Consider the following 26,719-nt stretch of genomic DNA (forward strand, 5'->3'; position numbering starts at 1 on the left):
AGCACAGAAGAAAAATTCGAGATTTCAGGATTTTTGGGTTTCAGGATTTTTGGGGCGTTACACTTTTCATGTGTTCTTTAACTGTCTGAAAGTATAGGCTATTATCTTGCCTTACTGCATCAAAACATAATCTAATCCCATTCAATAATACATCACTGTAATAAAAAATTCCTTACCTGATTCAGGCTGAACATAATCAATATTTTGATCAATATAGCTTCCAACTGGTCAAAACTTTATTGATATTTATCGGTCCATTCAATTCTTACCTTTTTTCTATAATAACTGGGTTATCAATGTAGCTATTTCAATAATTAACATTGAGGCTTTAAGCTTTTCCAAACCCACAACAATTAGATAGATTTTAAACCATTGTGCAATAATATGACTGACATTTCAGCTGTATAGATAAAGCAACACTTCAACATCAATTGTAACGCCCCTTACCCGAGTCCGAAACCGGGACTGGGCACAAGGCATTACTTGACTTAAACTCATGCATACAATCATTTCAAATCATAAAATTTGATCAAATTTAAAACTTTTCAATCTAAGTCTAGAAATTCTTAATATGGGTCTACGAGGCCCAAATTGAGCTTTTGAAAATATCTAGAATTAATTCGAACACCTTTGAAAAATCTGAAAAAAAATGTCACTTAAAACAGGGCACACGCCCGTGTGCAAGGGCAACACTCTTGTGTGGCCCCGTTGACCTGGCCGTGCCAAAGGACCGTGTGGTTCACACGACCTAAGTATAAGGGGACACGCCGTGTCCCGAGCCCATGTGAATTAAATTCCAAATGCGATCCTACAGGGGTTTTCAAATTCGAGGTGCAGGGGACACATGGTCAAACAACACGCCCATGGGGTTGACTGTACATCACACATGGCCTAGACAAACGCCCATGTGTCTACCCTGTTGACGATATAAGGCTATTTACCAAGCACTTTGCCACTCTTAAACAAAATCTATCATACCTAAGTATATCACAACATGATTTTTCAACCAAGCAACCATAACTAAGGCCTATATACATTTCATACATATACAACCATGCCAACAATTTTCACATTCAAGAAAGACTTTCTTCCATTCATAAAACAACTTTCAATATTAGCCACTAAAAGTAATTCGGTATTTGAGGATAAGGCTTTCTTCCATATATACATACTGATCTTTGAGTTATACAAAACATATTTTGTCAACAGCCTAACCTATACATGCCATATCGAGACCAAAATATAATTGTACCAACAAGATCGATAATATGATGAACTACTGACGATCCCCGAGTCGGTGGTCAAAATCAACAATCTATAAAACAGAGAAATAAGAAACAGAGTAAGCTTTCGAGGCTTAGTAAGTTTTAAGCATTTCATACAATTAAAGCTTGTCATTTAAATCAAACATTGAGTATCACAAAACTCGTATTCTAATTGTAATTCACTTGGCCGAATATACACAAGTACACTAGTTATAAAACCTATTTGCCGAATATGTATATATGAATACACAAGAAAATTTCCAGCACATATTTCACTATCTACATGGCTTATACAATTACTTTTAGTCACATACTTTCATATAATGACCTACATTGACCGAATAGGTCATTGTCTTATCCTCAAATACCGAATTCATCCACACACACACACATATATATATATATCGTTCTTTGATACTAATAATTCACTTTGAAATCAATTCACATATGAGTACATAATACGTACCTTAACATGTAAAATATAAATATTACTTACTCGACGATGGTTACCACGGACATTCAATGTCGTGATCTTACTTATCTTACTGGCATCGGTCCTGTCCAGTCTTAGAACTCGAAACACATTTCTAGCACAAGCCCGCGGGTCATTTAACCCGGATTCCATTCTAGCATGTAGCTTGCGGACTTCAAGTCCGGATATATTTCTAGCATATAGCCTGCAGACCTCATGTCTGGATATATTTCCAGCATATAGCCTGCGGACCTCATGTCCGGGCATATTCCCAGCATATAGTCTGCGGACCTCATGTCCGGATATATTCCCAATATCATGCATACTTAATCATACTTCAACACATCTCATTCGACCTATCACTTTAGTAGTCATTTACTACATTCGGATATAAGCTCAATATGCACATCATCATTCATGTTTCGGCTCAAGAGTTATACTTAATATCACCCATTCATTTCATCATTCAAGCTTAAGCCCAAAGTGACCATTATACTATGAATCGTATACATGCACTATTTATTATACAACTACATTCAGTTACAACCCAAACTCGCAATTCACTAAATATATTCTTATAAAGCATCATCAATTACATACTAAAGGAAACTACTCAAAACTTACCTCGGATATACTTGAACGGTTGTGAAATGGCTACTCGGTTACTTTCTCTTTTCCCTTATCCGAAATTGCCCCCTATGCTCTTGAGCTTTAATTCAACAAATTTTAAACTAGTCATTATTCAACTATTCAAGTATTATTTTCAGAATATAATACATATATATTCGACATTCACACATACAGATTATAGTAAGCTTATAAGAAATCAATAAGCAAGTCATTAGTAAATTTTTATAAATGTTTACAATATAATCACAATTCCACTATAAGCTGACTTCCTGAGCAACAGTCACTAAATTATTTATAACTGGAGCTACGAAACTCCAAATTAATTTCCGTAAATTTTCCCCGAAAATAGACTCATTTATATTTTATCCATAAAATTTTCATAATTTTTAATTTATCCAATCAATACCAGATTTTTCCTAAACTTTCCCTTGTTTCACTGTTTGACTAATCTGACCACTCTTCACTACGAAATAAATTTCTCATTGTACAGAATTCAAAATATGTTCTTGTTTATTTCTTTTGAAACTAGACTAATTAAGGAGTTTAAGCATATAAATTTTATTATATTAATATTTTTATACATTTTATAATGATTTTATAAATACAGAACAGGGGATTTAAAAGTCATTTTGACTATGTCCCACATTACTGCAAATATCCCATTATCAGCAATTCTATTACGAAACTAGACTCATCAAGCTTTAATTACATAATTTATTCAGCTTCTAACTCAACTCCCACAATTTATGGTGATTTTCCAAAATTACCTTCTCGTCATTGTCCCAAACAGATTATTACCAATTCACTCTTTCACACATTCTTTGCATACATATTATTTAAACATGTATATCACCAATCAATTTCATCATATATATCTATAATTTCACTTAAGCATAATATCAATACAACACATTGTGCTCAAATCATTATTCAAGTTCAAATTCGGCTAACAAACCTATAAACACTAGCAACTAAATATTAACATTTGCATTTCACCATAATAGCCAATTGCCATTAAGAAATTAAGCCACAATTATTCAATTTTACGAAGCTTCAACTTAATTTAACTTATAATAGTTCATAACACATTTAAAGCACATACATTACTAAAATTTATCCAAGTCCACAATTGGCCATAGTACACCCAACATATTAGCCAATTTCCTACTTAGCATCTAATGCACATATATGCTTACTTTGTTTAGCTCAACCTCACCTATCTAACATTATTCATCAAAAGAACATGAAACAACAACCATTTCCTTCATTTCAATCAAGAACAAATGCTCACAACACAACCAAAAACCAAAATGTATTTCATGGGTTAAGGTAGATTCAAGAAAGGAACTCATAAACATCAAAATAGAAGCAAACTACCATGAATTTACCTTAGATTTTTCTTCCCCAAATGACCGAACATTCATGAGCTTCCCTTCCCCAATTTGTTTTCTTACATTCGGCTATGAAGAACAAAAGATGGACAAGCTTTGTTCTTTTCACCATTTTGTTATTTTACTATTTTTTTAATATAATGCCATTACCTATTAAAATGCTTAAATAAAATATAAATTATCTATCAACCATCACTATGGCCGGCCACTAAACTAAAATTGGTCCATTTGACATGCAAGTCCCCCATGTCACAATTCATGCATTATTTGGCACTTTAAAATTTACTTATGACATTTTCAAGTTTTATCACATGGGTCCTATCTTATAAATTTCACATACAAATGACAAAATTAAAGCATGAAACTTTCACACATGCATGTACACACACAATAAGCATAGAATATAACGGTTAATTATTTTTATGACTCGGTCTTGTGGTCTCGAAACCACTTCCTGACTAGGGTCAAAATAGGGCTGTCACAACTCTCCCCCCCTTTAGGGATTTTCGTCCCCGGAAATCTTACCAGTAAATAGATTAGGATATCGATCCTTCATAGAGTCTCCAGTTCCCAAGTAGCTTCTTCAACCCCATGCTTAAGCCACAGTACTTTCACTAATGATATTTTCTTATTTCGTAGTTCTTTTACCTCACGAGCCAAAATATGAACCGGTTCTTCTTCGTAACTCAAATCAGATCGAATCTCAACCTTTGATGGATTAATTACATGCGATGGATCAAATCTATACCGTTGAAGCATCGAAACATGAAAAACATTGTGAATCATTTCAAGTTCAGGGGGCAAAATCAATTTGTAAGCTACCAGCCTACTCGTTCGGATATTTCATACGGCCCAATGAACCTCGGACTCAATTTGCCCTTACGGCCAAATCTGAGCACCTTTTTCCAAGGTGAAACTTTAAGAAAAACTTTGTCTCCGACTTGATATTCAATATCTTTTCGTTTTAAATCCGTATATGACTTCTGACGATCTGAAGCTGCTTTCAAACTTTCACGGATTACTTTTACTTTCTGCTCAGCATCTTTAATCAAATCAACCCCGAAGATTTTACTTTTACTAAGCTCGGTCTAAAACAACGGTGTACGGCATTTACGATCGTACAAAGCCTCGTAAGGTGCCATCTTAATGCTTGATTGAAAACTATTGTTGTAAGCGAATTCAATCAAAGGCAAATATCGTTCCCATGAATCGCAAAACTCAAGGATGCAACATCTCAACATATCCTCGAGTATCTGAATTATCCGCTCGGATTGACCATCAGTCTGGGGATGAAAAGCGGTGCTAAAATGCAACTTGGTACCCAATGCTTCTTGCAATTTCTTCCAAAATCGCGATGTGAATCTCGGGTCTTTATCCGACACAATAGAAATAGGTACCTCGTGTAACCTTACAATCTGAGAAACATACAATTCAGCTAGCTTGTCAAGTGAATAATCGTACGTACGAAAATAAAATGACCCAACTTTGTCAGTCTATCAACAACAACCCATATCACATCTTTCTTGTTTGACGACAATGGCAACCCAGATACAAAATCCATCGTGACACGATCCCATTTCCATTCGGGTATCACGATTGGCTGAAGTAACCCTGAAGGCACTTGATGTTCCGCTTTCACTTATTGACATATCAAACACTTTGAAAAAAAGTCATAAATGTCTCGTTTCATACCAGGCCACCAAAACTGACGCCTCAGATCGTTGTACATTTTCGTACTACCCGGGTGGATTGACATTCGGCTACTATGAGCCTCACTCAAAATCATTGAAATAAGTTTTGAATTTCTTGGAACACACAATCGACTTCTAAACCTCAAACAATCGTTGTTGTCTATTCGAAATTCTGATTCCACATTAGAAGCACATTCAGCTTGTTTAGCAACTAGTTCATCGTCGACTTTCTAAGATTCACGTATTTGATGAATCAATAATGGTTTGGCATTCAATTCTGCTACTAACATATTATTGGATGAAACAGACAGGTGTACATTCATCGCTTGCAAAGTAAACAGTGACTTGCGACTTAAAGCATCGTCAACCACGTTAGCCTTTCCCGGGTGATAGTCAATGACAAGCTCGTAATCTTTCAACAACTCAAGCCAACGGCTTTGTCGCAGATTCAAATCTCTGTGAGTCATCAAATATTTGAGGCTTTTGTGATCCGAATATACATGACACTTCTTTCCAAACAAGTAGCGCCGCCATATTTTCAAAGCGAATACAATGGCCGCTAATTCGAGATAATGGGTCGGATAGTTTTTCTCATGTGGCTTCAATTGCCTCTACGAGTAAGCTACAACTCGACCTTCTTGCATCAATACACAACCTAGCCCAAGTAAGGATACATCACTGTAAATGACAAACTCTTTAACGGATTTAGGTTGTACTAGCACTGGAGCTTCAGTCAAGTAAGTTTTCAATTGATCGAAACTTTTCTGACATTTTTCTGACCATTCAAACTTAACATCTTTTTGAAGTAGTTTCGTCATTGGTGTGGCTATCATCGAGAAACACTTTACATGTGACAGCCCTAATGTGACCCTAGTCGGGAAGTGGTTTCGGGACCACAAAACCGAGTCATAAAAATAATTAGCTGTCATATTTGATGCTTATTATATGTATATATGCATGTGTGAAAATTTCATATTTGAATTTTGTTAATTGTAGGTGAATTTTAGTAAATAGGACTTATGTGAGAAAATTTAGAAATGTGCTAGGCAAATGTAAAGTGGCCTATTAATGCATGTTATAGAAATGATGGGTTTGCATGTCAAATTGCCCAAATTTTGAGCTAGTGGCCGGCCATGCTATGGGTCATAGCATATTTTAAGCATGGTGTGTTAATGTTTCATGTTGGAAAGAATAAAATAAAAGAGTTAGAAATAAAATAAGGGGATGAAGGGTGAAGAAAAGAAAAAAAGGGTATCAGCTTGTTCTTCTTAGCCGTACAAGAAGAAGAAAAAGAGGGGGGCATTCGGCCTTTTGAATGAAGAGAAGGTTAGTAAATTTTGTTAATCCTTCTTTTGAAATCTTAGTTTGTTCAGGTTAATCATCATGTTTTTCTTACCTAGCCATACTAAAATTTTGAATTTAGAGGGTTAGATGGAACTTTCGGTTATGGTATGTGTGAGACGAACTTGATTTTTTTTTCTTTCTTACCCTTAAGTTTTGTTGGATAAAGAAACAAAAAGATTGTTAATGAAAGAAATCAATCTTGTTAAAACTTTAAACTAATAACACCCATGTGTGTGATAGCCGAACATAGACTTTGTTTAAAGTCTTGATCAAAGGCCGGTTAAGTGTTTTGAAATGGATATCTAAGGTGTTAAATAATAAAACTCTTGATGACTTGGGTTAAATAGCATTCGGTCATCTTAGGTTGATATTAAGGTAAGGAGCTTATACAGGTGATAGCCGAATTAAAGAATGCTTGATGTCATGAGTAAATGTTGTTCATGTTATTTGGATGAGAAATGGTAGTTAGGTGAAGTAGAGTCTAGCAAATGAGCACATATGTGCATTAGTTGCTAAATGGAGAAAAATCGGCTAACAAGTGTGTACTAAGGCCGAATATGACTTGGAATATTATTGAGTGATGTATGTGTTTTGAATTGATGGAATGGAGAGGATGCTTTAATTGTGTTATGAACAATTATATGTTAAACTAAGGTTTGCTAAGCTAGCTATTAAGGTGAAGTGCAAATGTTAGTATTTGATTACTAGTGTATATATATGTGTATTCACGAGTTTTGAACTTGAAACAAAATGGTATTTAGTCAATACAAGTAACCATATTTGTGGAATGTATTAAGTAAATAATCGGCCTCAACATAGACATGCATATTCGGCCACATGAATGAATACATAGATTGATGTTGTACGTTCGGCTATAGGTAAGCATAATGATGGCCTTATCTTGACTTAAAAAATCGGCTAAAGGAGAATATTGGCTAAAATGTTGAATTTGATTCATGATTTCATACATATATGACTCTAATGCCTAATATATATATATGGGCTAAGTACCTTAAATTCCTCCTTGATGTTCAAAATGATTAAATCAATTTATTTGTTAAATTAAGCTCAAGAGCAAAGGGGGACTAAATTTGATAAAGGAAAGGAAAAGGTGATCGAATAGCCGTTAAAATCGTTCGACAGTATCCGAGGTAAGTTTTCGAGTAATGGAACTTAGATTATGACTCGATTAGATCATGTTATATAGCGAATCAAAACCATGCTCTTTGTATATGGCTATTGAGCCGAAAATGGTAATGGTAGATAAGTGCCTTGTGTCTGAGTTCTAGTAATGATAACGAAATAAAAATGTGTTATGATTTGTGGACATATGTGCATGATTATTCGGATGATAACCGGGCTAAGACCCAAGGCATTTGTGCGAAGTTGCTATATCCTGCTAAGACCCAAAGGCATTTGTGCGAGTTGCTATATCCTGCTAAGACCAAGGCATTTGTGCGAAGTTCAGATCCGGGCTAGGACCAAGGCATTTGTGCGAGTTGTTATATCCGCTAAACTCAAGATACTTGGGTTTGGAAGTGAGCGATCTTGCTGTAATAATTTCAATTAATACGCTCATAAAATCCAAACGATAAGGTATGTTTCGTACATGCATCGGAAAAGTCGATTCGTTTTAAATAGTATCTGTTAAATTGATTAACGAATTTTCGGCCTTTAGATAGGTTTGATACCTTGTGTTTGAATATATTGGTTGAAGTGTAAAGTAAGTATGATTATGAAAATGTGCATATATGAAGTTATTCATTTAGCTATATGAATGTTATACCTTAGCCGAAACTAATTTCATTATTCAAAACTTACTAAGCATTAAATGCTTATTCCGTTTCTTTGATTCTCTGTTTCATAGATTTTGGTTCGTCAGCTATCGGACTCGGGATTGTCAAAGTCGAAGTCGTCTACACTATCAAAGTCCTTGTGGTACTCTTTTAGTTGAACTCTGCTAATGGCATGTATAGGACTACCCTTTTGTTGTTAGTCAAGTACTTTGGTGTTGTATATATTTGGATAGCCATGCGAAAATGGCTTATATATTTTGAGCATAGTGTTATAATCATTTTGTATGTATATGGTTAATGAGAGGTGTGGATATGCTTGGCAATGATTTTCCATTGGAATGGTTAATCATGATCATATTTTGTGCTATATATGCTAAAGGGCTAGTTGAATCATGGAAACTATGAAATAGGTAAAGTCTACCTTAAAGGCGGATGTTGTGAGAGTGAGAAAGTAAATTTGAAAAATCACTAAAAATAGTAGGAATGGAATTAAATAGTGAATAAATTATGTAATCGAACCTTGATGAATCTACCCTAAACCCTAAGACCCGAAGGCATTTGTGCGAGTTGCTATATCCGTGCTAAGACCCGAAGGCATTTGTGCGAAGTTGTCAGATCCTGCTAGGACCAAGGCATTTGTGCGAGTTGTTATATCCGCTAAACTCAAGATACTTGGGTTTGGAAGTGAGCGATCTTGCTGTAATAATTTCAATTAATACGCTCATAAAATCCAAACGATAAGGTATGTTTCGTACATGCATCGGAAAAGTCGATTCGTTTTAAATAGTATCATTAAATTGATTAACTAATTTTCGGCCTTTAGATAGGTTTGATACCTTGTGTTTGAATATATTGGTTGAAGTGTAAAGTAAGTATGATTATGAAAATGTGCATATATGAAGTTATTCATTTAGCTATATGAATGTTATACCTTAGCGAAACTAATTTCATTATTCAAAACTTACTAAGCATTAAATGCTTATTCCGTTTCTTTGATTCTCTGTTTCATAGATTTTGGTTCGTCACCATCGGACTCGGGATTGTCAAAGTCAAGTCGTCTACACTATCAAAGTCCTTGTGGTACTCTTTTAGTTGAACTCGCTAATGGCATGTATAGGACTACCCTTTTGTTGTTAGTCAAGTACTTTGGTGTTGTATATATTTGGATAGCCATGCGAAAATGGCTTATATATTTTGAGCATAGTGTTATAATCATTTTGTATGTATATGGTTAATGAGAGGTGTGGATATGCTTGGCAATGATTTTCCATTGGAATGGTTAATCATGATCATATTTTGTGCTATATATGCTAAAGGGCTAGTTGAATCATGGAAACTATGAAATAGGTAAAGTCTACCTTAAAGGCGATGTTGTGATGAGCAGTAAAGTAAATTTGAAAAATCACTAAAAATAGTAGGAATGGAATTAAATAGTGAATAAATTATGTAATCGAACCTTGATGAATCTACTTTCATATGGAGAAACATTTGTGCGATCATATGAGTCGTATTTTAAGTGATATCTAAGTTTTCATGGAGCAGGTTATAGCAATTTCAAGATACCCCGATGTGAATTTGCTGAAATTCACTATAAATTAACCAGAGATAATTATAAGTCATTCCATATATTTATAGATTCCTTTCTGAGTCTAGTTTCCTTAGAAACAAACGGCATAAGTATTGAAGTGTAAAGTAAGGAGATATATAAGTCGTAATGCATGAAGGTATTCATTTAGCTATATGAATGTTAAACAGGGAGACTTTAACTAATAAACTGTACTAAATTAAATGACCAAAAATTCTTCATAAATTTTTTTAGATGGACTTATGGGTATAGTTTCATAAAAACTCTTTTTAGTTGAACTCGCTTATATATTTTGAGCATAGTGTTATAATCATTTTGTATGTATATGGTTAATGAGAGGTGTGGATATGCTTGGCAATGATTTTCCATTGGAATGGTTAATCATGATCATATTTTGTGCTATATATGCTAAAGGGCTAGTTGAATCATGGAAACTATGAAATAGGTAAAGTCTACCTTAAAGGCAGATGTTGACAGTAGCAGTAAAGTAAATTTGAAAAATCACTAAAAATAGTAGGAATGGAATTAAATAGTGAATAAATTATGTAATCGAACCTTGATGAATCTACTTTCATATGGAGAAACAAAACGATCATATGAGTCGTATTTTAAGTGATATCTAAGTTTTCATGGAACAGGGCCAGAGCAATTTCTGGATCCCCTGATGTGAATTTGGAAATTCACTATAAATTAACCAGAGATAATTATAAGTCATTCCATATATTTATAGATTCCTTTCTGAGTCTAGTTTCCTTAGAAACAAACGGCATAAGTATTGAAGCCCTGTACAGGGAGATATATAAGTCGTAATGCATGAAGGTCAGAGCAGTCGAACCCTGAAACAGGGGAGACTTTAACTAATAAACTGTACTAATTGGCCAGACCAAAAATTCTAGAAAAAAATTTTTAGATGGACTTATGGGTATAGTTTCATAAAAAATTTACGGAACTGGTTTTCGAGTTTTGGAACTCGAGATATGATTTTTAAGGTGACAGTGACGTAGTTAGCCAGCTTGTCTGAAAATTTTAAATGAACTGTGTTTTACAATGAAATAAGTCTGTTAACACCTCGTGTTCGACTCCGGCAACGGTCTCGGGCACGGGGCGTTACAATTTTATTGGTATCAGAGCTACGGTTTAGTCGACTCTAGGACTACCGTAATACGTTTTGGGTCTAGCTATACATGCCATTATGTGATTATTTGATAGTGTGGTGATTTCGACAATTGAAAATGTGTTTATTTATAGTAATGGATCCCGATCCCAACCGAAGCGGTAGCCGATGATCTTGAGAGTGTAGCGCTGCCCAAGACAAGGGACATGCGGCGGACTCTCAACCTATTGCTAGCAATCCGAATGATGAAGCTAGACAAGCTTTTTATAGCGTGATGAATGATTGGTTCAACCAATACATTCGAACTAATACGGCTGTTCCACAACCTCCATTCCCGACTAATACCACCCCCGCACCTACAATACCTCCGTGAATCGACCAAATAAGGTCAAATAAGCCCTAGTTGACAAAATCTGAAAACATGTACTATGAATTTAAAGCTACGGACAGCGATGATGTCGAGCAAGCTGAATTTTGGTTGACAACACTATTCGCACTGATGAACTATCTTGCACACCGATGAATGCCTAAAGTGTACTATCTCCTTGCTACATGATTACGCCTACTATTGGTGGAATACGTTGATTTCACAGCCCAGAGAGCAAGTAACTTGGGAGTTTTTCCAAACCGAAGTTTGGAAAAAGTATATCGTCGAGATTCATCGATCAAAAACGGAAGGAATTTCTTGAACTTAAACAAGGTTCCATGTCGCCATCGATTATGAACGAAAGTTTGTAAGGCTTAGCCGGTACGCTCGAGAATGCATTTCTTCAGAAGCTGTGATGTGTAAACGTTTCGAGGATGGACTGAACGATGATATAAAGCTGTATGTTGGCATTTTAGAAATCCGAGAATTTGTGGTACTTGTCGAGCGAGCTTGCAAAGCCGAGGAGCTCAGTATGGAGAAAAGAAAAGCTGATATGGGAGCAAAGGAGTTTCGTAAGAGATCTTCGGGAAAGCCCTTTCAATAGTCATCGAAGAAATTTAGAGATGATTTAGGCCGATCTAGAGACACTTCGGGCTTTTCTAGACGAGATCGTGATCGACCCCCTGTGAGTGCACGAGTCACTTCGGTCGCTAGTGTTAGAAATGATCGTCGAGACAGAACGGAGTGCCAGTATTGTGGTAAATGGCATTTGGGGAGTTGTAGATTCCCATGACCGCTCCTGTTACAAGTGTGGATCAGCTGACCACTTTATTAAAGATCGCCCGAGATTGTCCGAATGAATGTAGATCGAGTGGGAAACCGGTGCTACTACCGCCGGTAGACCATCTAGAAATACGAGCAATGCTAGTGGCGGTCAGAGAGGATCTAGAGATGCTACAACCAGATCTGAGGCTCGTGCTCCTGCTAGAGCTTATGCTATACGCGCACGCGAGGATGTTTCCTCGCCAGATGTTATTACCGTACTTTTACTTTCTTTGATACTAATGTGATTAATTTGATTGACCCTGGTTCTACTCATTCTTATATATGTGAAACCTTAGCATCCAAAGAAGACTTTACTGTTGAGTCTCATCGAGTTCGTAATTCGGGTGTCAAATCCCTTGGGTCATTATGTGCTTGTCGACAAGGTGTGTAAGAAATGCCCCTTAACAATCCGAGGCTCCTGTTTTCCGGCTGACCTGATGCTTTTACCGTTTGATGAATTTGATGTTATCCTCGGTATGGATTGGTTGACCGTACATGATGCAATTGTAAATTGCAAAAGAAAAACCATTGATTTGAGGTGTGTAAATAACGAGATAATCTGAGTTGAGTTTACTGACTTGAATGGGTTGCCAGCTGTAATATCATCGATGTTGGCTCAGAAATATGTAAGAAAGGGGTGTGAAGCATACCTTGCGTATGTACTTGATGACAAAGAGTTCGAAAAGAAACCTGAATCTGTGCTGATGGTTTGTGAATACCCGGATGTTTTTCCCGAAGAATTACCGGGTTTACCACCTGTTCGGGAAGTAGAGTTTGGTATTGAGCTTGTACCTGGGACTACACCAATTTCGATAGCTCCGTATTGTATGGCACCAACAGTAATTAAAGGAATTGAAAGCTCGCTTGCAAGAGTTGACGGATAGAGGTTTCGCTCGACCAAGTTTCTCACCTTGGGGTGCACCAAGATTGTTTGTAAAAAGAAGGACGGAACCATGAGGTTGTGCATCGACTATCGTCGGTGAATAAGGTGACAATAAAGAATAAATACCGATACCGCACATTGACAATTTGTTTGATCAACTAAAGGGAGCCTCGGTGTTTTCAAAGATAGATTTGAGATCGGGTTATTATCGATTCTAATTCGAGATTCGGATATACCCAAAACAATTTTCGAATCGAGATACGGTCACTACGAGTTCTTAGTGATGCCGTTTGGGCTCGAGAATGCCCTCGCGGTATTTATGGATCTGATGAATTGGGTCTTCAGACAGTATCTAGACCGGTTTGTAGTTGTGTTTATTGATGACGTCTTGGTCTACTCAAGAGATGAAACTGAGCATGTTGAGCACCTGAGATTAGTGTTGCAGATTTTACGAGATAAGCGTTATATGCTAAGTTCAAGAAGTGTGAGTTCGTTAAGAGAGGTGAGCTTCTTGGGTCATGTGGTATCCGTGATCGGTATTCGAGTTGATCCAAGCAAAATTTTAGCCATACTTAATCGGAAGCCTCCGAGAAATATTCGAGGTTCGAGCTTTTGGGACTTGCCGCCATTACTATCGACGGTTTGTAAAAGGTTTCTCGATGATAGCCACACCAATGACGAAAATACTTCGGAAAGATGTTAAGTTTGAATGGATGAAAACGCGTCGAAAAGTTTCGATCAATTGAAAGCTCATTTGACGGAAGCTCCAAGATTAGTGCACCTTAATCGTGCAAGGAGTTCGCTCATTTACAAGTGATGCATCCTTACTTGGGTTGGGTTGTGTATTGATGCAAGTAGGTCGAGTTGTAGCTTATGCGCCGAGGCAACTGAAGCCACATGAGAAAAATTATCCAACCCATGATCTCGAATCGGCCGCCATCGTATTCGCTTTGGAAAATATGGCGACATTACTTATTTGGTGAGAAGTGCCATGTATATTCGGATCACAAAAGTCTCAAATATTTGATGACTCAAAGGGACTTGAATCTGTGACAAAGACGTTGGCTTGAGTTGTTAAAAGATTATAAGCTTGTCATTGACTATCACCCAGGAAAGGCCAATGTGGTTGCGGATGCTTTGAGTCGTAAATCACTGTTTGCTTTACGAGCGATGAATGTACACTTGTTTGTTCTATCTGACAATGTGTTAGTAGCAGAATTAAAGGCTAGACCATTGTTGATTCATCAAATTCGTGAAGCTCAGAAAGTCGATGATGAATTGGTTGCAAAACGGGCTGAATGTGTTTCGGATAGGGAATCAGAGTTTCAAATTGATGACGGCGATTGTTTGAGGTTCAGAAGTCGTTTGTGTGTTCTAAGAAATTCAGAACTTATTTCGATGATTCTGAACGAAGCTCATAGTAGCCGAATGTCAATTCACCCGGGGAGCACGAAAATGTACAACGATCCGAGACGCCGCTTTTGGTGGCATGGTATGAGACGAGACATTTCCGATTTTGTTTCGAAGTGTTTAATATGCCAACAAGTGAAAGCGGAACATCAAGTGCCTACGGGTTTACTCCAGCCGATCATGATACCTGAATGGAAATGGGATTGAGTCACGAGGGATTTTGTGTCTGGGTTGCCATTGTCGACAAGTAAGAAAGATGCGATTTGGGTTGTTATTGATAGACTGACTAAGTCGGCTCATTTTATTCCCTGCACGCACGGATTATTCATCGGATAAACTAGCTGAATTGTATGTTTCTCAGATTGTGAGATTACACGGGGTACCCATTTCTATTGTGTCGGATAGAGATCCGAGATTCACCTCGCAATTTTGGAAGAAATTGCAAGAAGCTTTGGGTACCAAGTTGCACTTTAGCACCGCTTTTCATCCCCAAACCGATGGTCAATCTGAGCGGATAATTCAGATACTCGAGGATATGTTAAGATGTTGCATCCTTGAGTTTAGTGGTTCATGGGAACGTTATTTACCTTTGATTGAATTCGCTTACAATAATAGTTTTCAATCAAGTATTAAGATGGCACCTTACGAGGTTTTATACGGTCGTAAATGCTGTACACAATTGTTTTGGACCGAGCTCTGTGAAAGTAAAATTTTCGGAGTTGATTTGATTAAAGATGCTGAGCAGAAAGTAAAAATAATTCGTGAAAGTCTGAAGGCAGCATCCGATCGTCAGAAGTCGTACGCGGATTTAAAACGAAGAGATATTGAGTATCAGGTGGGAGACAAAGTGTTTCTTAAGGTTTCACCTTGGAAAAAGATACTCAGATTTGGCAGTAAGGGTAAACTGAGTCCGAGATTCATTGGCCCATATGAAATCTCCGAACGAGTTGGTCCAGTTGCATATAGGTTGCTTTTACCCCCTGAACTTGAAAGGATTCACAACGTTTTTCATGTTTCGATGCTTCGACGTTACAAATCTGATCCTTCGCACATAATTAGTCCATCAGAGGTTGAAATTCAATCTGACTTGAGTTATGAAGAAGAACCGATTCGTATCCTAGCTCGTGAAGTGAAAGAGTTGCGAAACAAAAGGGTTCCGTTAGTAAAGGTGTTATGGCTCAAACACGGAATCGAAGAAGCTACTTGGGAAACCGAGAACTCTATGAAAGAACGATACCCAAGCCTATTTCTCGGTAAGATTTTCGGGGACGAAAATTTCTTAAGTGGGGGAGAGTTGTGACAGCCCTAATGTGACCCTAGTCGGGAAGTGGTTTCGGGACCACAAAACCGAGTCATAAAAATAATTAGCTGTCATATTTGATGCTTATTACATCTATATATGCATGTGTGAAAATTTCATATTTGAATTTTGTTAATTGTAGGTGAATTTTAGTAAATAGGACTTATGTGAGAAAATTTAGAAATGTGCTAGGCAAATGTAAAGTGGCCTATTAATGCATGTTATAGAAATGATGGGTTTGCACGTCAAATTGCCCAAAATTTGAGCTAGTGGCCGACCATGCTATGGGTCATAGCATATTTTAAGCATGGTGTGTTAATGTTTCATGTTGGAAAGAATAGAATAAAAGAGTTAGTAATAAAATAAGGGGATGAAGGGTGAAGAAAAGAAAAAAAGGGTATCACCTTGTTCTTCTTAGCCGTACAAGAAGAAGAAAAAGAGGGGGGGCATTCGGCCTTTTGAATGAAGAGAAGGTTAGTAAATTTTGTTAATCCTTCTTTTGAAATCTTAGTTTGTTCAGGTTAATCATCATGTTTTTCTTTCCTAGACATACTAAAATTTTGAATTTAGAGGGTTGGATGGAACTTTCGGTTATGGTATGTGTGAGAAGAACTTGATTTTTTTTTCTTTCTTACCCTTAAGTTTTGATGGATAAAGAAACAAAAAGATTGTTGATGAAAGAAATTAATCTTGTTAAAACTTTAAACTAATAACACCCATGTGTGTGATAGCCGAACATAGACTTTGTTTAAAGTCTTGATCAAAGGCCGGTTAAGTGTTTTGAAATGGATATGTAAGGTGTTAAATAATAAAACTCTTGATGACTTAGGTTAAATAGCATTTGGTCATCTTAGGTTGATATTAAGGTAAGGAGCTTATACTGGTGATAGCCGAATTAAAGAATGCTTGATGTCATGAGTAAATGTTGTTCATGTTATTTGGATGAGAAATGGTAGTTAGGTGAAGTAGAGTCTAGCAAATGAGCACATATGTGAATTAGTTGCTAAATGGAGAAAAATCGGCTAAGAAGTGTGTACTAAGGCCGAATATGACTTGGAATATTATTGAGTGATGTATGTGTTTTGAATTGATGGAATGGAGAGGATGCTTTAATTGTGTTATGAACAATTATATGTTAAACTAAGGTTTGCTAAGCTAGCTATTAAGGTGAAGTGCAAATGTTAGTATTTGATTACTAGTGTATATATATGTGTATTCGCCGAGTTTTGAACTTGAAACAAAATGGTATTTAGTCAATACAAGTAACCATATTTGTGGAATGTATTAAGTAAATAATCGGCCTCAACATAGACATGCATATTCGGCCACATGAATGAATACATAGATTGATGTTGTACATTCGGCTATAGGTAAGCATAATGATGGCCTTATCTTGACTTAGAAAATCGGCTAAAGGAGAATATTGGCTAAAATGTTGAATTTGATTCATGATTTCATACATATATGACTCTAATGCCTAATATATATATATGGGCTAAGTACCTTAAATTCCTCCTTGATGTTCAAAATGATTAAATCAATTTATTTGTTAAATTAAGCTCAAGAGCAAAGGGGGACTAAATTTGATAAAGGAAAGGAAAAGGTGATCGAATAGCCGTTGAAATCGTTCGACAGCATCCGAGGTAAGTTTTCGAGTAATGGAACTTAGATTATGACTCGATTAGATCATGTTATATAGCAAATCAAAACCATGCTATTTGTATGTGGCTATTGAGCCGAAAATGGTAATGGTAGCTAAGTGCCTTGTGTCTGAGTTCTAGTAATGATAACGAAATAAAAATGTGTTATGATTTGTGGACATATGTGCATGATTATTCGGATGATAACCGGCTAAGACCAAGGCATTTGTGCGAAGTTGCTATATCCGGCTAAGACCCAAAGGCATTTGTGCGAAGTTGCTATATCCTGCTAAGACCAAGGCATTTGTGCGAAGTTATATCCTGCTAAGACCAAGGCATTTGTGAGAGTTGTTGATCCTGCTAGGACCAAGGCATTTGTGCGAAGTTGTTATATCCGCTAAATCTCGAAGATACTTGGGTTTGGAAGTGAGCGATCTTGCTATAATAATTTCAATAATACGCTCATAAAATCCAAACGATAATGTATGTTTCGTACATGCATCGGAAAAGTCGATTCGTTTTAAATAGTATCCGTTAAATTGATTAACGAATTTTCGGCCTTTAGATAGGTTTGATACCTTGTGTATGAATATATTGGTTGAAGTGTAAATTAAGTATGATTATGAAAATGTGCATATATGAAGTTATTCATTTAGCTATATGAATGTTATACCTTAGTCGAAACTAATTTCATTATTCAAAACTTACTAAGCATTAAATGCTTATTCCGTTTCTTTGATTCTCTGTTTCATAGATTTTGGTTCGTCAGCTATCGGACTCGGGATTGTCAAAGTCGAAGTCGTCTACACTATCAAAGTCCTTGTGGTACTCTTTTAGTTGAACTCGCTAATGGCATGTATAGGACTACCCTTTTGTTGTTAGTCAAGTACTTTGGTGTTGTATATATTTGGATAGCCATGCGAAAATGGCTTATATATTTTGAGCATAGTGTTATAATCATTTTGTATGTATATGGTTAATGAGAGGTGTGGATATGCTTGGCAATGATTGGCCATTGGAATGGTTAATCATGATCATATTTTGTGCTATATATGCTAAAGGGCTAGTTGAATCATGGAAACTATGAAATAGGTAAAGTCTACCTTAAAGGCGTATGTTGACAAAGAGCAGTATGTAAATTTGAAAATCACTAAAAATAGTAGGAATGGAATTAAATAGTGAATAAATTATTTAATCGAACCTTGATGAATCTACTTTCATATGGAAGAAACGAAACGATCATATGAGTCGTATTTTAAGAGATATTTAAGTTTTCATGGAACAGGGCCAGAGCGATTTCTAGAGCCCCTGATCTGACTTGGGAAATTCACTATAAATTAACCAGAGATAATTAGAAGTCATGCCATATATGTATAGATTCTTTTTTAAGTCTAGTTTCCTTAGAAACAAACGGCATAAGTATTGAAGCCCTGTACAGGGAGATATATAAGTCGTGACGCAGTTAGCCAGCTTGTCTGGAAATTTTAAATGAACTGTGTTTTACAATGAAATAAGTCTGTTAACACCTCGTGTTCGACTCCGGCAACGGTCTCAGGCACGGGACGTTACATTACAAACTGTCTGTAGTTCCAGCAAGTCCCAAAAAGCTCCGAACTTCAGTAATATTTCTTAGAGGCTTCTAATCGAGTATGGCTGAAATTTTGCTCGGATCAACTCTAATACCCGATGCAGATACCACGTGTCCCAAAAAGCTAACTTCTCTCAACTACAACTCACATTTACTGAACTTAGCATATAACTGTTTATCCCGTAAAATCTGCAACACTAATCTCAGGTGCTTGACATGTTCGGTTTCATCGCGTGAATAAATCAAGATGTCATCATAAACACAACTACAAACCAGTCCAAATACTGTCTGAAAATTCAATTCATCAAGTCCATAAATACTGCAGGGGCATTAGTGAGCCCAAACGGCATCACTAAGAACTCGTAGTGACCGTATTTCGTTCTGAAAGCAGTTTTGGGTATATCTAAGTCTTGAACTCGCAACTGATAATAACCTGATCTCAAATCTATCTTTGAAAACACTGAGTCTCTCTTCAGCTGATCAAACAAATCATCTATACGTGGTAATGGATATTTATTCTTTATGGTCACTTTATTCAATTGACGATAGTCTATGCACATTCTCATGGTTCTGTCTTTCTTTTTCACAAACAATACTGGTGCACCCTAAGGTTAGAAACTCGGTCGAGCGAAACCTCTACCTGTCAACTCTTGCAGCTGACTTTTCAATTCTTTCAATTCCGTTGGTGCCATATGGTACGAAGTTATCGAAATTGGTGTAGTCCCAGGTACAAGTTTGATGCCAAATTCTACCTCTCGAACGGGTGGTAATCCCGTACCACTGGCACTGATTCGAGTTTCATTTTTGATTCTTTACTATCAAGTACGCATGCAAGATATGCTTCACACCCCTTTCTCATATATTTCTGAGCCAACATCGAGGATATTATTGCTGGCAATCCGTTCAAGTCAGTAGACTCAACTCGGATTATCTCATTATTTGCACATCTCAAATCAATGGTCTTTCTTTTGCAATTCACAACTGCATCATGTACGGTCAACCAATCCATACCGAGAATAACATCAAATTCATCAAACGGTAAAAACATCAAATCAGCCGGACAATAGGAACCTCAGATTATTAGGGGGCATTTCTTACACACCTTGTTGACAAGCACATATCGACCCAAGGGATTCGACACTCGAATTACGAACTCAGTAGACTCAACAGGTAAAATCTTACTGGATGCTAAAGTCTCACATACATATGAATGAGTAAAACCAGGGTCAATCAATGCAATCACATTAGTATCAAAGAGAGTGAAAGTACCGGTAATAACATCTGGTGAAGAAGCATCCTCGCATGCGCGTATAGCATAAGCTCTAGCAGGAGCACGAGCCTCAGATCTAGTCGTAGCATCTTTAGACCCTCTCTGACCACCACTAGCATTTCCCGCATTTCTAGAGAGTCTACCTCGAGCTGTAGTAGTATCCGGTTTCCCACTCTGATTCATATTCTATTCAGACAGTCTCGGGCAATCCTTGATAAAGTGGTCAGCTGATCCACACTTATAACAGGAGCGGTCATGAAATCTACAACTTTCTGAATGCCATTCCCCATAATACTTGCACTCAGTTCTATCCCGACGATCGTTTCGAACACTGGAAACTGAAGTGACTCGCGTACTCATAGGGGGTCGATCATGGTCTCATCTGGAAAAGCCCGAAGTGTCTTTAGATCGACCTGAATCCTCTCTAAATTTCTTCGGTGATTGCTGAAAGGGCTTTCCCGAAGATCTCTTACGGAACTCTCTTGCTCCCACTTCAGCTTTTCTTTTCTCTTTACTGAGCTCTTCGACTTTACAAGCTCGCTCGACAAGTATTACAAATTCTCTGATTTCAAGAATGCCAACATACAATTTTATATCTTCGTTCAATCCATCTTCAAAACATTTACACATTATAGCTTTTGAAGAAACACATTCTCGGGCATACCGGCTAAGCCTCACAAATTTTCGTTCATAATCAGTAACCGACATGGAACCTTGTTTAAGTTCAAGAAATTCTTTCCGTTTCTGATCAATGAATCTCTGGCTGATATATTTTTTCTGAAACTCGGTTTGGAAGAACTCCCAACCCACTCGCTCTCTGGGCACAACAGAAATCAACATATTCCACCAATAGTAGGCAGATCACGTAGCAAAGATATAACATATTTTAAGCATTCATCGGGTGTGCAGGACAGTTCATCAAACACTCCGATAGTGTTGTCCAACCAAAATTCAGCTTGCTCAGCATCATCGCTATCTGTAGCCTTAAATTCAGTAGCCCCATGCTTTCGGATTCTGTCTACCAGGGGCTTATTTAACCTCGTCTAATCAGTTACTGGAGGTATCGTAGGTGCAGGGGGTGTATTATTCGGGAGTAGGGGTTGTGGAACAGCCGTATTAGTTCGAATGTATTGGTTGAATCAATCATTCATCACACTATAAAAAGCCTGTCTAGCATCATCGTTCTGATTGCTTGCGATAGGTTAAGAGTCCATCGGCACTGTCCCATGCGCAGGAGCAGGCGCTACAGTCTCAACATCATCAGCTATCGCTCGATTGGGATCAGGATCCATTACTATACGAAAACACATTTTTAATAGTCAGAATTCATCATACTATCGTATTAATACTATATGGCATGTATAGCTAGACTCAAACACTCTATGTTAGTCCTAGAATCGACTAAATCGTAGCTCTGATACCAATAAAATGTAACACCCTTAGCCCGAGTCCGATCACCTGTTTAGGCTATGAGGTATTTCTGAGCTAAACATTTAATTTCATTCACATAATCTATCAACTAAAATAGAAATCGAGCTGAATACATACTGATCTTTTAGTTATACATATATATATGCCATTTTCACATGACCAAAATATTTACAATTACAAAACATATTTTGTCAATAGCCTAACCTATACATGCCATATCGAGACCAAAATATAACTGTACCAACAAGATCGATAATATGATGAACTGCTGACGATCCCCGAGTCAGTGGTCAAAATCAACAATCTATAAAACAGAGAAATAAGAAACAGAGTAAGCTTTCGAGGCTTAGTAAGTTTTAAGCATTTCATACAATTAAAGGTTGTCATTTAAATCGAGCATTGAGTATCACAAAACTCGTATTCTAATTGTAATTCACTTGGCCGAATATACACAAGTACACTAGTTATAAAACCTATTTGCCGAATATGTATATATGAATACACAAGAAAATTTCCAGCACATATTTCACTATCTACATGGCTTATACAATTACTTTTAGTCACATACTTTCATATAATGACCTACATTGACTGAATAGGTCATTGTCTTATCCTCAAATACCGAATTCATCCACACACACACACATATATATATATATATATATATATCGTTCTTTGATACTAATAATTCACTTTGAAATCAATTCACATATGAGTACATAATACGTACCTTAACATGTAAAATATATATATTACTTACTCGACGATGGTTACCACGGACATTCAATGTCGTGATCTTACTTATCTTACTGGCATCGGTCTTGTCCAGTCTTAGAACTCGAAACACATTTCTTGCACAAGCCCGCGGGTCATTTAACCCGGATTCCATTCTAGCACGTAGCCTGCGGACTTCAAGTTCGGATATATTTCTAGCATATAGCCTGCGGACCTCATGTCTCGGCATATTCCCAGCATATAGCCTGCGGACCTCATGTCCGGATATATTCCCAATATCATGCATACTTAATCATACTTCAACACATCTCATTCGATCTATCACTTTAGTAGTCATTTACTACATTCGGATATAAGCTCAATATGCACATCATCATTCACATTTCGGCTCAAGAGTTATACTTAATATCACCCATTCATTTCATCATTCATGCTTAAGCCCAAAGTGACCATTTTACTATGAATCATATACATGCACTATTTATTATACAACTACATTCAAGTACAACCCAAACTCGCAATTCACTAAATATATTCTTATAAAGCATCATCAATTACACACTAAAGGAAAATACTCAAAACTTACCTCGGATAAACTTGAACGGTTGCGAAATGGCTACTCGGTTACTTTCTCTTTTCCCTGATCCGAAATTGCCCCCTATGCTCTTGAGCTTTAATTCAACAAATTTTAAACTAGTCATTATTCGACTATTCAGGTATTACTTTCAGAACATAATACATATATATTCGACATTGACACATACAGATTATAGTAAGCTTATAAGAAATCAATAAGCAATTCGTTAGCAAATTTTTATCAATGTTTACAATATAATCACAATTCCACTATAAGCTGACTTCCTGAGAAATAGTCACTAAATTATTTATAACTGGAGCTACGAAACTCCAAATCAATTTCTGTAAATTTTCCCCAAAAATAGACTCATTTATATTTTATCCATAAAATTTTCATAATTTTTAATTTATCCAATAAATACCAGATTTTTCCTAAAGTTTCCATTGTTTCACTGTTTGACTAATCTGACCACTCTTCACTACGAAATAAATTTCTCATTGTACAGAATTCAAAATATGTTCTCGTTTATTTCATTTGAAACTAGACGCATTAAGGAATCTAAGCATATAAATTTTATTATATTACTATTTTTATACATTTTATAATGATTTTATAAATACAAAACAGGGATCTAAAAGTTATTTTGACTATGTCCCACATTACTACAAATATATCATTATTGGAAATTCTTTTACTTTTAAAGTTTCTTTTATAAGAAACTAGACTCATCAAGCTTTAATTACATAATTTATTCAGCTTCTAACTCAACTCCCACAATTTATGGTGATTTTCCAAAATCACCTTACTGCTGCTGTCCCAAACAGATTATTACCAATTCACTCTTTCACACATTCTTTGCATACATATTATTTAAATATGTATATCACCAATCAATTTCATCATATATATCTATAATTTCACTTAAGCATAATATCAATACAACACATTGTGCTCAAATCATTATTCAAGTTCAAATTCGGCTAACACACCTATAAACACTAGCAACTAAATATTAGATTTGCATTTCACCATAATAGCCAATTGCCATTAAGAAATTAAGCCACAATTATTCAATTTTACCAAGCTTTAACTTAATTTAACTTATAATAGTTCATAACACATTTAAAGCACATACATTACTAAAATTTATCCATGTCCACAATCGGCCATAGTACACCCAACATATTAGCCGATTTCCTACTTAGCATCTAATGCACATATATGCTTACTTTGTTTAGCTCAACCTCACCTATCTAACATTATTCATCAAAATAACATGAAACAACAACCATTTCCTTCATTTCAATCAAGAACAAATGCTCACAACACAACCAAAAACCAAAATATATTTCATGGGTTAAGGTAGATTCAAGAAAGGAACTCATAAACATCAAAATAGAAGCAAACTACCATGAATTTACCTTAGATTTTTCTTCCCCAAATGACCGAACATTTATGAGCTTCCCTTCCCCACTTTGTTTTCTTACATTCGGCTATGAAGAACAAGGATGGACAAGCTTTGTTCTTTTCACCATTTTGTTATTTTATTATTTTTTTTAATATAATGCCATTACCTATTAAAATGCTTAAATAAAATATAAATTATCTATCAACCATCACTATGGCCGGCCACTAAACTAAAATTGGTCCATTTGACATGCAAGTCCCCCATGTCACAATCCATGCATTATTTGGCACTTTAAAATTTACTTATGACATTTTCAAGTTTTATCACATGGGTCCTATCTTATAAATTTCACATACAAATGACAAAATTAAAGCATGAAACTTTCACACATGCATGTACACACACAATAAGCATAGAATATAACGGTTAATTATTTTTATGACTCGATTTTGTGGTCCCAAAACCACTTCCCGACTAGGGTCAAAATAAGGCTGTCACAGATAGTGTGATTGGTTTCTCCGACGTAGGCGATGATCCATAAGCTACTTTGGCAGCATTATAAGAAAATGGAAAGGAAATGGTGTAAGCATAAAGTTCAGTAAGTTGCATGAAAATAAACGTCAACTAATTATCATAAAATAATATGCTCATAACCTTTCATAGCTTGTTCATGATTTCCATAAATGGATATAAGCACAACTTACTTATCACCATCCAATACAATTCATATGGCATATATTGAGCCCACATCTCATACATTTCAAATAGGTACCTGTACCACTCACCACATGGCCATAACTTTTATCATTTCGATATAAATAAAAAATCTTTTGTTGAACCATTTGGAATACTACCGGATACTCAATGGCCCAAAACATGGGATATAATACTGATGCTATGTCCCAAACATGGTCTTACACAGGCTAGCACATTAAAGTCGATGCCGTGTCCCATACAAGTCTTAAAATGACTTTCATATATCGAGGCTAACGCCATGTCCAAGACAGGTTTTACACTGGCTCTCATTTATCGGTGTCGATGCCATGTACCAGACGACTGATACACAACAAGCTGACGCCATGTGCTAGATAGGTTTTACACTAGCTTCTATATCCTGAGGCCGATACATGTCCCAGACATGTCTTACACTGGCACTCATGATGTGGCCGATGCATGTCCTAGACATGTCTTACACTAGCTCACATACCTTCTGTAACATCCCGAAATATGGTCTAGTCGGAATAATGGTTTTGAGACCATAAACCTGATGTTAAAATATTTAGATTTTGACCATTATGAGATTTAGAATATAAGATAATGCATGTGGTAAAGTTTAATGAGGAAATTTTAAGAATAAAGTGTCCAATTACAAAATAAGGACTAAATTGAATATGATGCAAAACTTGGGTTTTAGGTGCAATTTGTGAGAAATTATTTTGAAATATGAATTAGAAGATCCTAAAGAGCAATTTGCCCAATTTCTAAATTTTTGGACAAATATGGACATTTATGGAAATTTTTGTAAGTTTAGTGAGTAAAGGCATTTTGGTCATTTGGATATTAAATGAATTAAAAAGGGAAAAAGAGCTAAAAATCAGCTCATTTTTCTCATGTTGCTGCTGAAAATTCAAAGGTACCATAGCTAGGGTTTGTTCAACTTTCAAGCTTGATAGTAAGTAAATCCTAGCCCCGTTTTTAATGTTCTTCGTATTTTTGACATCCTTGCAACTTGCTCTCTTCATTTCTACCCATATTTCATGCTAGGGTTTATTTTTAGAAAATTACCCATGCATGAGTTAGATGTATTTTGGTGAATTATGGAAGAATATGATAGTTTAAGGTATGGAGAACAACTTTTGTTAAGAGATTTTGCATGAAAACCCTAAAAAGGACTTATTTGTAAAAGTTATGAAAATGGGTAGAAAAGTGTGAAATGAAGGAAAGTATGGGCTACTTTAAGTATAAGAGGTATTCGGCTAGGCATGGGTAACCGAAAA

The sequence above is a fragment of the Gossypium arboreum genome, chromosome 2, assembly GCF_025698485.1.
Source record: "Gossypium arboreum isolate Shixiya-1 chromosome 2, ASM2569848v2, whole genome shotgun sequence".
Lineage (NCBI taxonomy): Eukaryota > Viridiplantae > Streptophyta > Magnoliopsida > Malvales > Malvaceae > Gossypium > Gossypium arboreum.